We start from the raw sequence: 13,862 nt of genomic DNA, 5'->3' as shown, positions 1-13,862 counted from the left end.
ACTGACTCTGGGCAATATTATGGGGTAGACGCTGCCTGTGTGTTCAAGATTAATCAATGTAATTCTGGTGAGAGTGAGGCAGCCAATCTGAGTTTGTGTTTTTCTGCTTCTGAGATAAAAGAACCAAAGACTGAGAATAAAGACTCTGGCTTTATGTTTGTGAAGGAAAACCAGAATATGAATTTGGACAATGACGGGCAGACCTCTGAAAGGAACACACACCTAGTACTTGGCTGCGACACCACTTTCTCTCAGACTGCCATGGACATTTCTGTTCTGGGTTCTGAACCCGACAGTGACCAAATGACTAATGTTTTCAGGGGCGATCTGGTGGGAAATGAACCATGTGATGTTACATTACATTCCCCAGAGAGTCAGCGGCATCTTTCTTCTGCCAGAGTAACGGCTCAGCCCCCTGTTCAGCTCTCTGTTTTGCCAGGGGTCTCCATAACTGCTCATCCTGCATCCGTAGCTGAATGCCTGGGTGTGCCACTCCGGCACCCTGCAGCAGCCACACCACTTCACGCCACGCCAGCTGGAGGGTCCGAGGGGCCCGTTCAGCCACCCGTCTCCGCTGGAGGGTCCGAGGGGCCCGTTCAGCCACCCGTCTCCGCTGGAGGGTCCGAGGGGCCCGTTCAGCCTCCTGTCTCCGCTGGAGGGTCCGAGGGGCCCGTTCAGCCACCAGCTGCTCCACCGGCAGCCTCGTCCACGTTTGCTGCAGCCGTGTCTTCATCCACGCTAGCTGCGGCCTCCGTGTCTCCGTCCACGTCGCCGCCTGGTCCAGCTCCAGCCTGTGCTTCGCCTGGTCCGGCCTCAGTCTCAGCTCCTGCTTCACCGTCGCCTGGTCCAGCTTCGACTCCGGCTTCAGCCTCGTCCTCGTCTGGCCCGGCCTCAGAGTCCTCGTCCTCGTCTGGCCCGGCCTCAGAGTCCTCGTCCTCGTCTGGCCCAGCTTCGACTTTGGCTTCTGCTCCTCCTGGTCCAGCTTCAGCCTGTGCTTCCTGCCTCGTCTGGTCCTGTGCCCACCGGGCCATGGCCAGCACGCCTAACACTGGAGAGCCGCCGCTGCCTTCCGCGCGGCCGGCCTCCTGAACTGCTCCGTCGTCTCCTTCGCCGCCGCCGCTGCCTTCCGCGCGGCTGGCCTCCTGAACTGCTCCGTCGTCTCCTTCGCCGCCGCCGCTGCCTTCCGCGCGGCTGGCCTCCTGAACTGCTCCGTCGTCTCCTTCGCCGCCGCCGCTGCCTTCCGCGCGGCTGGCCTCCTGAACTGCTCCGTCGTCTCCTTCGCCGCCGCCGCTGCCTTCCGCGCGGCTGGCCTCCTGAACTGTTCCGTCGTCTCCTTCGCCGCCGCCGCTGCCTTGCGCACGGCCGGCCCCCTGAACTGTTTCCACGTCGTCGCCGTTGCCTTGTGCACGGCCGGCCCCCTGAACTGAGCTGTGCTTTCCTTTTTGTTTTCTGTTCCGAGCCCTCCGTCCTGGGCCCCCGCCGCCCGCCCTGGGTCGTTTTCTGTTTGGTTTTTGTTTTCCTGTGTTTGGGCTGTCTGGAGCCAGCCCTTAAGGGGGGGGGGTGATGTCATGGTCCTGGGCCATGTGGGCCCAGTATTCTTAGTTTCTTGTATTTTTGTATTTCGTTCCTTATTTAGGCCATGTTTCCTAAGTTGTCCTGTTGTGGTGTTCCTTATTTGACTTCCCCTTGTGACTTTTATCCCCTGTGTGCCCCTCTATGTATCTGTGAGCCCTCATCTCCCCTCCTTGTTTCATTCCATGTTTCCCCAGCCCACTATGCCCGTGCTCTCTCTCTCCTCCTGTTTGCACCTGTGTACTTCCTGTTTTACTTTGACAGTCTCCCGTCAGTGTTGTTTACTCCTGCCATGTCTTGTTATGTTTATCTGTGTCAGCTGTGTTCCCATGTGTGGCCACTTCCCCTGATCATCCCTCTTGTGTATTTAGTCTCTGTGTTTCATGTAGTCTGTGTCGCGTCGTCTGTGTTACCACCCCCTGTGTTCCGTATCTCCAGCCATAGCTTTTTCTTAGTTTATGTCCAGTTTAGGTTTTCTGTTTGAACTATTACCCTTATACTGCCCTCGCTCTGGTTTGTTCTGTTATCAGCCATAATAAAAGGCTCGCTTTTGTTTAATCCACTCCTGCATCTTCGCTTGTGTTCGCGTCTGGGTCCAACACACACATTCCCACACGGTCTATCTCCACGGACTGTGACACTCAGTAAGAGATCTTGAGTATTTTCACTTTTATTTTTCTTTCTGTAACTTTGGAAACTTTGCAGGATGCCATGATTTGCATAACTATGGTGAGTGACATCATGCTAGAAGATAGGAACATACCAGATGGTGGCTCTGTAGTGTAGTGTCTAATACATTTGTCTATCACATAAAAGATCCCTGGATTGAGACCAGAGAGAAAACACAAATCCCCAGGAGGCTTGCATCAGGAAGGGTGTAAAAATCTGCTGTGGCGACCACTTGTGAATAAGGAAGTAGCTGAAAGAAGCTTCTGTTTGCAAGACAGATCAGCAACACTAACAGAGATAATGTGATGGAAAATATCTATATTGTTAGCTCTGCTGCATTTAAGACATTGAGTGGTATATGGTTTGCTGTCAGTGTAAAAACATAACAATGTGGAAAACATTGTTATCTGTTTTCAACTCACAGCCCTGAAAAAGTTGAACTTTTTGTCAACTTATTATTAATGGCTCTGTTGATGTCCTGTTTATGGCACAGAGCAAATTAAATTCACAAGTCAAACTGAACTGAGTTTTCAATTACAGAGTGCATGGAATAGTGATACAATTATCTTTGGTGGTTAATGGAGTTTTACCTGTTTGCATAACTCAGTTTTCACCATATCTTGTTACTGGGTTTTGATATTAGAAAACAGTCTGATAGTAGACACTGCGGAGGACTATCCATATTAGGGTTTTGTTTAAGGTTGTGTTGTTTTCAGTGTAGTCGACCAAGAACAAAAAGCATGAAATGAAAGCACTACACTACAGTGTCTGTTTTACAGTTTGGCATCCATGCTGAAAACATAGGAAGCTCAGGAAGTAAAGTTTCTTCTTTTTTTCAATCCAGAAACATGTTTTGATGTAAGAAAAAAAACCTTCAAAGCTAAAACCCATTTTCTCCATGCTGATGATAGTGGGTGGTTTAAAAAAAGCATTTAAAAAATCGGTTGCATATTTTCTATAATTTTGTTCCTTCTGTGCTATCATGATGGCAGCGCATCCAATACCAGGGCTGAACGCTGCATTAGTGGGGGATGCAAATGGATAAGGAGTAATGGGAAAAAAATAGATGAGGGTGAATGATAAAAGGATAAAAGGATAGGCAAGAGGAGAAAAAGGGAGGCCAAGAGGGGACGGATGAAAACAGTCAATTAAAGCGAATGAGGGGACAAGAAAGGAAAATGATGAAAGTAAAGTGAAAGTTGCAGTGAGAAGAGCAAAAATGCAAAGGAAAATAATGATGAGGGACAGGCAGCGGGAGATCATCAAGACAGGGACACAGACAGAGAGTGATGAAAGATGTTGTGCTGAAGAGGAATCGGAGCAGCACACTGAGTACATTACAAAAGAGAAGGATAAAAACATAAATGCAGTAACTCGCATACATCCACAGCGTGTCATGTCTGCCATCACTGGCATATTTGCACTTGTGTACGTCATTGTGTTTGATGATGCTTCAGGTAATGACTCATTGGTCTGGCATTGAGTGGTGACAGATTTTGCTCGCCAAGCATCAACCTGCCAAACAGCCACCCCATAAAGACTGTGTGTAGGGTACGCTGCAGTTGCCATGGAGTCTCCAGGGGTGATGGTCAGAGAATAGACCACAGTTTCCTTAATTAGAGGGCACAATTTGAGTACAGCTGGGCCAGAACACAAGACCACACATGCCATTCCTGGTGGAAAACACACATCACAAGAATGTTCTATACCAGCGGCCCCCAACCTTTTTTGAGCCACGGACCCGTTTATGCCCGACAATATTTTCATGGACCGGCCTTTAAGGTGTCGCGGATAAATACAACAAAATAAAACTAGTACTGGTACCGAAAAAAAGAAAATTTATTCATAACACACGTGAAAAGACCCAGGAAAACCGAGTAAACGATAAAAACGATAACAAAATAACGCTGAAAACCGATAAAAACCATGAAAACCATACATTTCACACCTGAGCCTCAACTCTCACGGCCCGGTACCAAACGACTCACAGACCGAGGCCCGGTGGGTTGCGGACCGCTGTTATATACCACTCAGTAAGCCGTCTCCACAAACACATGACGCAGCATAGGAGACCCACCCCAACAGGACAAGACTTAGATGTAGGCGTGCATTTAAAGGAGAAAGGACACTCTGTCAAGATTTTTTGCCAGTGTTTACAATTTTGACAGAGAAGAGAGATGGTCTGAGAGAAAAGTAAAAGTGAATGCACATGAGATCCCTTTTCAGGCATTTAAACTGCCACTATCATCTCAGGTAATCTGAATAGTTCACATGATGGTTGGGTGGGGCAATTTCTCACAGAGGTTAGACCTGTCAGTGACAGGAGTGTAACTTTTTTCCCACACCGTGGCTCATGATCCATAGTGGGTTAACAACTCTTAGGGCCACTTCCAAGGGAAGAGCCCCCACTAAAGGTGCAGTACTGGGACTTCCCAGCAGTCGTTCTAAAATTGAAGAAGTGAAATGTGTTAAAAGCTAAAAGTCCAATGGCCTGTATTTCAAGTTTTCACTGTCACTTATTATCTTTCTATTCTCACTGTTTTCCTACAGGCTTTGGGTAGTGACAAAAAAAAGATCATAAATGTCCTTCTCAGGGTCGTTGGGAGGATGAGAGTTTATATAGGAGTATAGTGTATGTAGTAGGGCTGGGCGATATATCGAGTTTTTTAAAAATATCGATATATTTTCATACGAGATATAAGATGTGACAATATCGTTTATATCGATATAGTCTATGTTACGTTATAATTATACTTGTGGAGCCGCAGGTTTGCCTCTCTTTCGTCCACTTTTGTCTCTACGCAACGTTACTCGGCCTCGCCTCTCCTTCACTGAACACAACTCCGCCTCCCCCATAGCTTCACCTGCAGGCAATGACAAGATGAAAGCGGAAAATCTCCGTTAGCGAGTTACCGTGCGTGGGGCTGGGCGGCGTCAACGTGTTAGCGAGCTAACCGCGCTAACGAGCTAACCGCGCTAACGACATGCAGCCCGGAGGGGCTGCACGGCCTAAAATCCTTTCATTTTCTCAAAAATCGACAGTGCACCTTATGTATGAATTCTGGTTGTGCTTACTGACCGCGAACCGATTTTATGTGGTACACAGCGCTCAGCAATCTGTCAAATGTTTTAATATAACTTTGCTAAGCTACGGAGCTGCACCGCTTGATGGATTGTCGGAGGATTACGGCTACCGAGGAGGAGCCTTGCGGAGTGATACGTACTGTGTGTGTATAAGGACCACAAATGGCACCTGTTCAGAGACGTGGTGCAGCTGTGAAATCTGTCTCTTTGTTATTAAGCTCAGCGTCTATTAGTTTACATTTTGACTGCACAATTGTGAGCTTTTTGTTATGCACAAAAACAACGTTGTTTTCTTTTATTTATGGACCATGATTATTTAATAAATGCTGATAATTAATTTTTGAGTAATTTCTTCATGTACATCTACGCTGTATGTAAATAAAAGTGCCCGTGTGACATCTGGGACACAGTGTGACTAAGAACTCTCTTTTTGTTCTTAACTTATGGCTTTAAAAAAAAAATATCGAGATATATATCTTATATCGCCATCCAGCTAAAAAATATCGAGATATGAATTTTGGGTCATATCGCCCAGCCCTAGTATGTAGTTCTATGAACAACTAAGTACAGTTTATTGAACACTGGCTTCAGAAATCAGGTGAAGAGATCAGATTTATTTTAATGCATTTGGTTTGGAGTTATATACAGTCGTGTGCGTAGTCATCTTTTGTACCAGTGCACTGTGATTTTGGTTTCCACAGCAGAATCAAAGTTCTTACTTTAGTTCTAGATCTGTAAAATATCTTGGGATTCTCCATTTAAATTGTCTGCCATATGTGACATGTGTTTGACTGCAGGTTTAAAAAAGGATGCGTTGAACAGTCCTATCAAAACTGCTAGTAGACTTGTACCATCAGTGAGCGTGTAAGCCCCACATTCATTTTTTTTCTGAAAGTACAACTCCTCTCTCTTAATTTGGGTGCAGGATCTTCTAGTTAAAAACACAGGGAGAACGTTCCTCAAAAGGTTTTCGTTCCTTGGGGGAAAGTTCCTGTGGAAACACACATTGCTTCCGTGTAGTGCAGAGCATTGAGCTTTTTGTCTCAGTGTTGACTTTTAGTCTTGCCACTTAATTCATCCAATTTGAATTTTCCACACTAGTGATTTCTTTTGAACTGTGATTTATCCGTTATACCACCTTTAAAATGGATACAATATAGGTTAAATTACTGAATCAGTTGGTCGTAACTTTGTATTGTTGGATTAGGGCCTAGTGCATTAGTCCATTGGGTTTTTACCCTGATAAATCAAGACTTCAAATGTAGGTAATGCAGAGTACTACTAATTTATACAAAATAGTTCAAGTGTGGCTTCATCTTTTGTCTTTTCCCATTTGGTGTATTTGCTGTGAAATCCTGGCAGCATACAGCATCTTTGATTTATTGTCTGATAAAACCAAACCATCCCCAGAGAGCATGTTTAAAGGGAATTATTACAAATCCAGGCTCTCCTCCGTGCATGTTTAATGATTTTCCCTACATTTAATCTCAGGGAAAGTAGGTTCTGATTTCATTGTACTAGGAAAGTCTTATCATGCTGCTGCGGCAAAGTGTTAAAGCTCAAGTGAAAGTAATTTAGCCAGACAGAATGTTTGACAGGTATTTTCTTTGTGCACTGTTGAATTACTTTACACACATCCTGCATGTAAAATTCTTTGCTCCCTTACAGACACTAACACATACACCTGCCTGATTGTTATTTCTCCCTGTGTTATCTTTTCTGTTTTACCTTTGGCACTAGCACACAGAAATGATCAGAAATTCAGCATCCTGTCAATATTCTTTTTCTTTGTTTTTCTTTTCTGTTTTATAGAATATCAATTTAGGATTTAGAAAGTCGTCATTGAGGCCACAGTTCACCTTAAAATCTAATTGTGTGGATGCTTTAAGCATCCACACTATTGAGTTCCTGTTTCTCTTTATTCTTTATTATTCTTAGGACTTCCGTACACTTTTCGCCGTTTAACTACTTCCACAGTTTTTGTGCTATTTTCACCGTTCAAACTTTAAACTATTCAGCTATTTTTGCTAATGCCGGCTATGACTTTTGGTATTTTTAACTATTATACTTTTTAAAATATTAAGCTTTTTTCCTTTAATTTGTCCCATTGAAATGAATGGGAAACTTCAGCAATTCTGCTAAAATTTGCTTGTTTTTGAAACTTAACTACTTCCTCATACTTTCACCTAGAACAACCATTCAAATTTTAAAATGTTCACAAATTATTGGGCTATTCAGGTATGATTCAGCTTTTTCAAATCTTTTACTGTTTTACTTTTATGCCTCTTAAAGTTTTGAGTTGCAAAATTGTGATTTTTCACAAAATACATGTGTTGTTATGGTTGCTATGCTCTTGGCTTCCAGTGTGACACTGAAGCTTTTGCAATTTTCACTTCATGTCCGAACAACTTCCTGCTACTTGCTCAATTTTCACTCAACTTCCACAAATTATACATCAAAACGTAGGTATTTTTGCTGGCTTTCAGAAAATGTCACCATCATTGTTGTGGGATTTATAGAATTTTGGCAAATCTCCTCAGACCAACACAAGGTCAGAAAACTCTCCATATAAAGTCAATGGAGAGTTTGTTCAAAATCACGGCTGGATTTCTGTAATGAGAGGCATATTCGAATCGTCATATCTCCTTAACGAAGCGACTTTAAGACATGAGGCTTGTCCCCGAATATCTTCAGACACCCCTGACGCTCACAATTCAAGAATTTCTTTCTCACCTATTACCGTTCTGAAATGAGTTGGACTTGTTTGAGGGTAGGAAATTCGTCCTTCGCTCAGATTTCTTCAGATTTCAAACTGTGGAAATGAAGCACTTTTTTCTCTCATCATAACTTTTTGTTGGATTTCCACAGAGACCTGAAAATTTCCATGATTGTTCACCAAAGCCTGCTGTCTCTTACGGTGAAAAAATGATATCGATACTCCAAATAGATTTAGAGTTAGAAAGCGTTGTTTGAGGGCAAGTCAAGGCAGTTTTTGCTTCGCTCTACTCAGTTATGGTGCATTACAAGTCAAATATCTTTAATAATTCATATTTTAATGATAAATTGTTAACACTGGAAGATTCCCCCATCTCTTCTGAACAAAACGGTGTAAGAATGACGGCTCTAGCCCCTACGGTTAGGAAATTATGGTCATTTGTTTGAGGGGAGTCGTCACTATGAGAAATAGGCTGCAATAATCCTGTGCCTCTCTGTGCTGCGTGTGTAAAAAGGATGCACCTGTTTTGGCGGGAAAACGTAAACAGCCACTCTGATTGGTGGATTTAAATTCGGCAGCTCTCTCCCTCTGTGTGTGTGTGTGTGTGTGTGTGTGTGTGTGTGTGTGTGTGTGTGTGTGTGTGTTTAGTGGGAGAGAGAGGACCCTGCCCTTATTTGGCAGCATGTCATTGTAGGATTTAAATTGAATATAGTTAGACTGGTTGACTGGATTAGAGCCTGTGTTTGTGTGTCCCTCTGTGCATTTGTGTTTCAATAAGTTATTACTATTCTGCTAAATCATAGTATTTCTGGTACTTTTCGGTACTTGTGCTAAATACAGTATTTCTGCTAAATCATACTATTTCTGCTTTTCATAGGATTTATGCCTAATATAGTATTTCTGCTAAATTATAGTATTTCTGCTTTTTATAGGATTTGTGCCTAACATAGTATTTCTGCTAAATTATAGTATTTCTGCTTTTTATAGGATTTGTGCTTAACATAGTATTTCTGCTAAATTATAGTATTTCTGCTTTTTATACTATTTGTTCTAAATTATAGTATTTCTGCTTTTTATAGGATTTGTGCTTAATATAGTATTTCTGCTAAATTATAGTTTTTCTTCTTTTTATAATATTTGTGCTAAAACATAGTATTTCTACTAAATGTAGTATTTATGCTTAATAATAGTATTTCTATATATTTCTGCCAGGTCCGCAGGCAGCCAATCCTCTGTGAGGACTGAGACATTCAAATTTTCAAATCAAGGCCTGCACAGTTTCCCAGCCAATCAAATAAGTGTCCTGAGGCATTCAAATTTGCATATTGGGGCCTTCGTGGCTTCTAAGCCAGCCAATCATATCTGAGGGCTGAGGAATTCAAATCCACAAATCAGGGCCTGCACGGCTTCCCAGCCAGCCAATCACATATGTGGTCTCAGGCATTCAAATTTGCATATTGGGGAATTCGTGGCTTCTAAGTCAACAAGTCATCCATGTCATATATCTCTAAAAATTCATATTTTAATATTAAATTGTCAACACTTGAAGATTCCCCCATCTCTTCTGAACAAAACGGTGTAAGAATGACCGTTCTAGCCCCTACGGTTAGGAAATTACGGTCATTTGTTTGAGGGGAGTCGTCACTATGAGAAATAGACTGCAAAAATCCTGTGTCTCTCTGTGCTGCTGCGTGTGTAAACAGATGCACCTGTTTTGGTGGGGAAAAGTGCACAGCCTCTCTGATTGGTGGATTCAAATTCACCAGCTCCCAGGCTGACCTAGAAACTTACTTCTCTCTCCCTGTGTGTGTGTGTGTGTGTGTGTGTGTGTGTGTGTGTGTGTGTGTGTGTGTGTGTGTGTGTGACAGAGAGAGAGAGAGAGAGAAAGGCTTTTAATGGGATGATCTCATTCTAAGATTTAAATTCAATATATTTAGACTGGTTGACTGAATTGGATCTTGTGTGTGGGTCTCTCTGTGTATGTGTGTTTCCTCATGTGTACATATTTGTGATTGTGTGGCTGTAATAAATTTTTTTGCAGATTTTTGTCATTTAACAAGTATATTTGAGGGACCCTCAGCATGTTCAGCATTTTTTCAGCTGTCCATTTTGCTTTTCCAATTTTTCTGTTTAACTTATTACTATTGTGCTAAATCATACTATTTCTGCTATTTTATAAGATTTGTGCTTAATATACTATTTCTGCTTTTATAGGATTTGTGCTTAATATAGTATTTCTGCTAAATGTAGTATTTATGCTTAATCATACTATTTCTGCTTTTTATAGTATTTGTGCTTAATATAGTATTTCTGCTAAATTTAGTATTTCTGATTAATTATAGTTTTTCTACTAAATCATAGTACAGTATTTCTGCTTTTTATGGGATTTGTGCTAAAACAAAGTATTTCTACTAAATGTAGTATTTGTGCTTAATCATACCATTTCTGCTTTTTATAGGATTTGTGCTTAATATAGTATTTCTGCTAAATTATAGTATTTCTGCCAAATTATAATATTTGTGCTAAAACATAGTCTCAATTTAAAATTACAATATTCATAGTTCATCACAGTGTCTCTGGTAAATCACAATATTTCTGCTCTGTTGTACTATTTTTCTAAATCATAGTGTTTCTGTAATGTTTAAGTATTTTTGGCTAAATATATTCTTTCTGTTATCTTATACTATTTCTCCTAAATTCTTGTATTTTTGAGAAGTTATCATGTTTCTGGTAAGTTACAATATTTCTGCTAAATTCTGCTATGCTATTGTATTTCTGCCAAGTATTATGTTTCCTCTAAGATATTGCAGTTCTGCTAAGTTATTCCATTTTAGCAAACTTCTTTTGCTTCTGCAAAGTTTTTACAATTTCTGCAACTTTTCAGCTTTTTCAGCTACTTTTTGCATACAGCTTCAGCTTTAAGCATCCACACTGCATTTTCGCAGGAAATGCAAATTTTTCTAGTATACATTTGTTTTCTGCATGCAGTTAGCTAATGTTCCAGTCTTTCTGATAACAGCACTGAATTTTGCCGTGATCACACATGCAGGCACAGGTGCACCCTCACAAAGGGAAACCAACACTAGTTATGGTTTCAAGACTGGTTATGATTTCACATTGTTCACTCTGAAGTGTGCATCTGTCTGTCATTGTAGACTGTGAGGTGTCAGCACTTAGTAGAAAAAGAAAGGGGATTCAGGATCCAGCACATGCACTCACATGCACACAAACTTAAACACAGGAGCCTTCATTTCCTGGAGATTGTTATTCACTTCATCGTTTCCTTGTCTTTGCTAGCCTTCACTTGGTGAACCTTTATGTTTTGACAGTGTGGAGATTGCATCTCATGTTGTGAATACTGACAGAGTGACAGGTCTGAAGTTCTTCTAGTGCCATTTTCATTAACCTGTCTTCTTCATTGATTGGAACAAAGCAATACTTTCTAAGTTTTTAAGTGCTTATAGGGCTGAAGTAGGTATATAGGATAGCATAGAATAGAACAGAATAGAATAGCTCTTTTTTTGTCATTGTACATGTACAACAAAATTAAGAGTACTCCACACGAACTGTGCAGGAGTAAAAAAATAAAAAGTAAACACATCAGGAATAAATAACTAGAGGAAGTCTAGAGGAATGTGTACAAAACAATAGAAAGGCACACAATGGAGAGCAAAGTGCTCAGAGTGGCCTGAGTGATGAGGGTTACTCAGACCATGGCACAGATTGGAGAGGTAGGCACGGGTGGGGTGTGGGGATAGTGTTTGTTGACAGTGCGAATGGCCCAGGGGAAGAAGCTGTTTGTGAGGCTGGAGGTGTGGGACCCTATTGACCTGAGGTGCCGACCAGAGGGCAGCAGGTAACAGGTGGTGGGCGGGGTGCAAGGGGTCACCTGTGATGGCCCTCGTTTTCCTGAGACAGGAGGATCTGGCGATGGTCTCCAGGGGTGGCAGAGGGCAGCCAGGGATTTTTTTGGCTGTGTTAATTTACCCTCTGCACAGACTTCTTGTTCTCAGTTGTGGACCATGCGTACCAAACAACCAGGCAGTAGAAGAGCATTATCCCCATCTGAATAATGGGCCCAGCATAAAAGCTAATTTTTTTCCACATATGTCTCTCATTTTGTTTTTTTCCCCCTTTTTCCTTCTTGTTTTTTGTTTATTTGTGTATAAAAGTCAACAGTTTCCTTAAGACAACTAAAGATTATTATCATGGGTCAGGTCCATGCTAACATGCCACTGTCTTGTGTTGCTTATGCTATACTCAACAAGAAAAATTCAAGTCATGCCAAAATTATAATTATTATTAGTATATTAATTATGTATCAAGTTATATTTATGGAATGCAATGGAGACTACAAAAAGTCTATTTGGTAGCCATCGATCAGATGGCCAGAACCTTCACCTCTGACTGCCATCAACCCCACTAAGCACCGGCCCAAACGCATGCCTAGGCAGGCCTCAGGCAGACCCAGGACTTGCTGGAGAGATTAGATCTGCTGGGGAATGTCTTGGTCTTGTATCTTCATGGGATAGATTCAACAAGGTGCTGGAAGTAAACTTCAGAGATTTTGGTCCATATTGACATGATAGCATCAAACAATTGTTGCAGATTCATCAGTTGCACATCCACGATGCCAATCTCCTGTTCTGCTACATCACAAAGGTGCTTTGTTGGATTGAGATCTGGTGACTGTTTGATCATCTGTTGGTCAGCATAGGGAACTCATTTTCATGTTTAACCCTAGAACACTATCGCTGGGTGATTTACACCCGAGAAAATACATTTACATGATTTCTCACTCCTGCAGCTGTTTGCGTGTCAAGGAGCCTGTGCCATCACCAGGGAAGTCTCAAATGTCCCAGGAATGGGTGGACCAAACACCAGCTTTCCAGAGTCATTATTTTGTTTTAGGAGTTTTATTTTTCATTTTGTTAGACATGGCACAGTTGAAAGTAAAAGAAGACCACTCTAATTTGTCATGTGTTGTCATATTTTGATATATTTGATTACTTTTCATTGGTTATATTATACCGGGTAAAAATCACCCGGCATTAGTGATCGTGTTACTATTTATAGCGATAGTGTTCTAGGGTTAAGAAACCAGTTTGAGATGATCTGTGCCTTGTGACATGACTCAAAATCCTGTTGGAAACAACAATCTAAAGATGGGTACACTATGGTCATAAAGAGACATGGTCAGTAACAATACACAGGTAGCCTGTGGCTTTACTTTATGAGACTTAATTGGTACTAAGGTACTATTCCCCACAACATTACACCACCACCAGCCTGAACTGCTGATAAAAAGCAGGATGTATCCATGCTTTCATGTTTTTCGCAACACATTCTTACACTAACACAAATGTTGCAGCAAACAGACTCATTAAACCAGGCAAAGTTTTCTCAATGTTCTATTGTCCAATTTTGGTGAGCATGTGTGCATAGCAGATAAAGTTTCCTGTTCTTAGCTGACAGGAACTGCACCCTGTATGATCTTCTAATGCTCAAAGTCAAAAAAATTACTATTCTTTCCCATTTATCTGCTCTGTTTTTCAACTTCATAAGGTCATCTTGACCATTTTTACATGCTTGTAGTTCAAGTTGAGTTCTGTGTGCCCTGGGGGTTGGTGACATGTAATTGGCTGATTAGATATTTGCAGGTTTACCTAAACAAGTGAGTGTGCATTTATTTTATTTAATGTATTTTTGCCTTTACTATTATTTTTCAGTGATTTTAAAAAAGTAAAAAAAAAAAGAAGTAAAAATGTCATATTTTTATGAATGGTCTTCAAACTTTACAACAATATACTACACCTTCAGG

At 41.5% G+C, this 13,862-nt stretch overlaps 1 protein-coding gene across 1 annotated transcript in view; it reads left to right on the top strand.

Annotated features, from left to right (window-relative positions):
• Positions 1–13,862, top strand: part of LOC146645113 (uncharacterized) — a 195,425-nt gene that overhangs the window by 167,566 nt on the left and 13,997 nt on the right. The window lies entirely within an intron of this gene.

Source organism: Rhamphochromis longiceps, linkage group LG20 (assembly GCF_057381845.1).
Source record: "Rhamphochromis longiceps isolate RC_006_pf linkage group LG20, R_longiceps_female_GT1.1, whole genome shotgun sequence".
In the NCBI taxonomy this organism is placed as follows: Eukaryota; Metazoa; Chordata; class Actinopteri; order Cichliformes; family Cichlidae; genus Rhamphochromis; species Rhamphochromis longiceps.
Note: the sequence above shows the minus strand (reverse complement) of the source record. Positions and strands in the feature narration are given on the sequence as shown.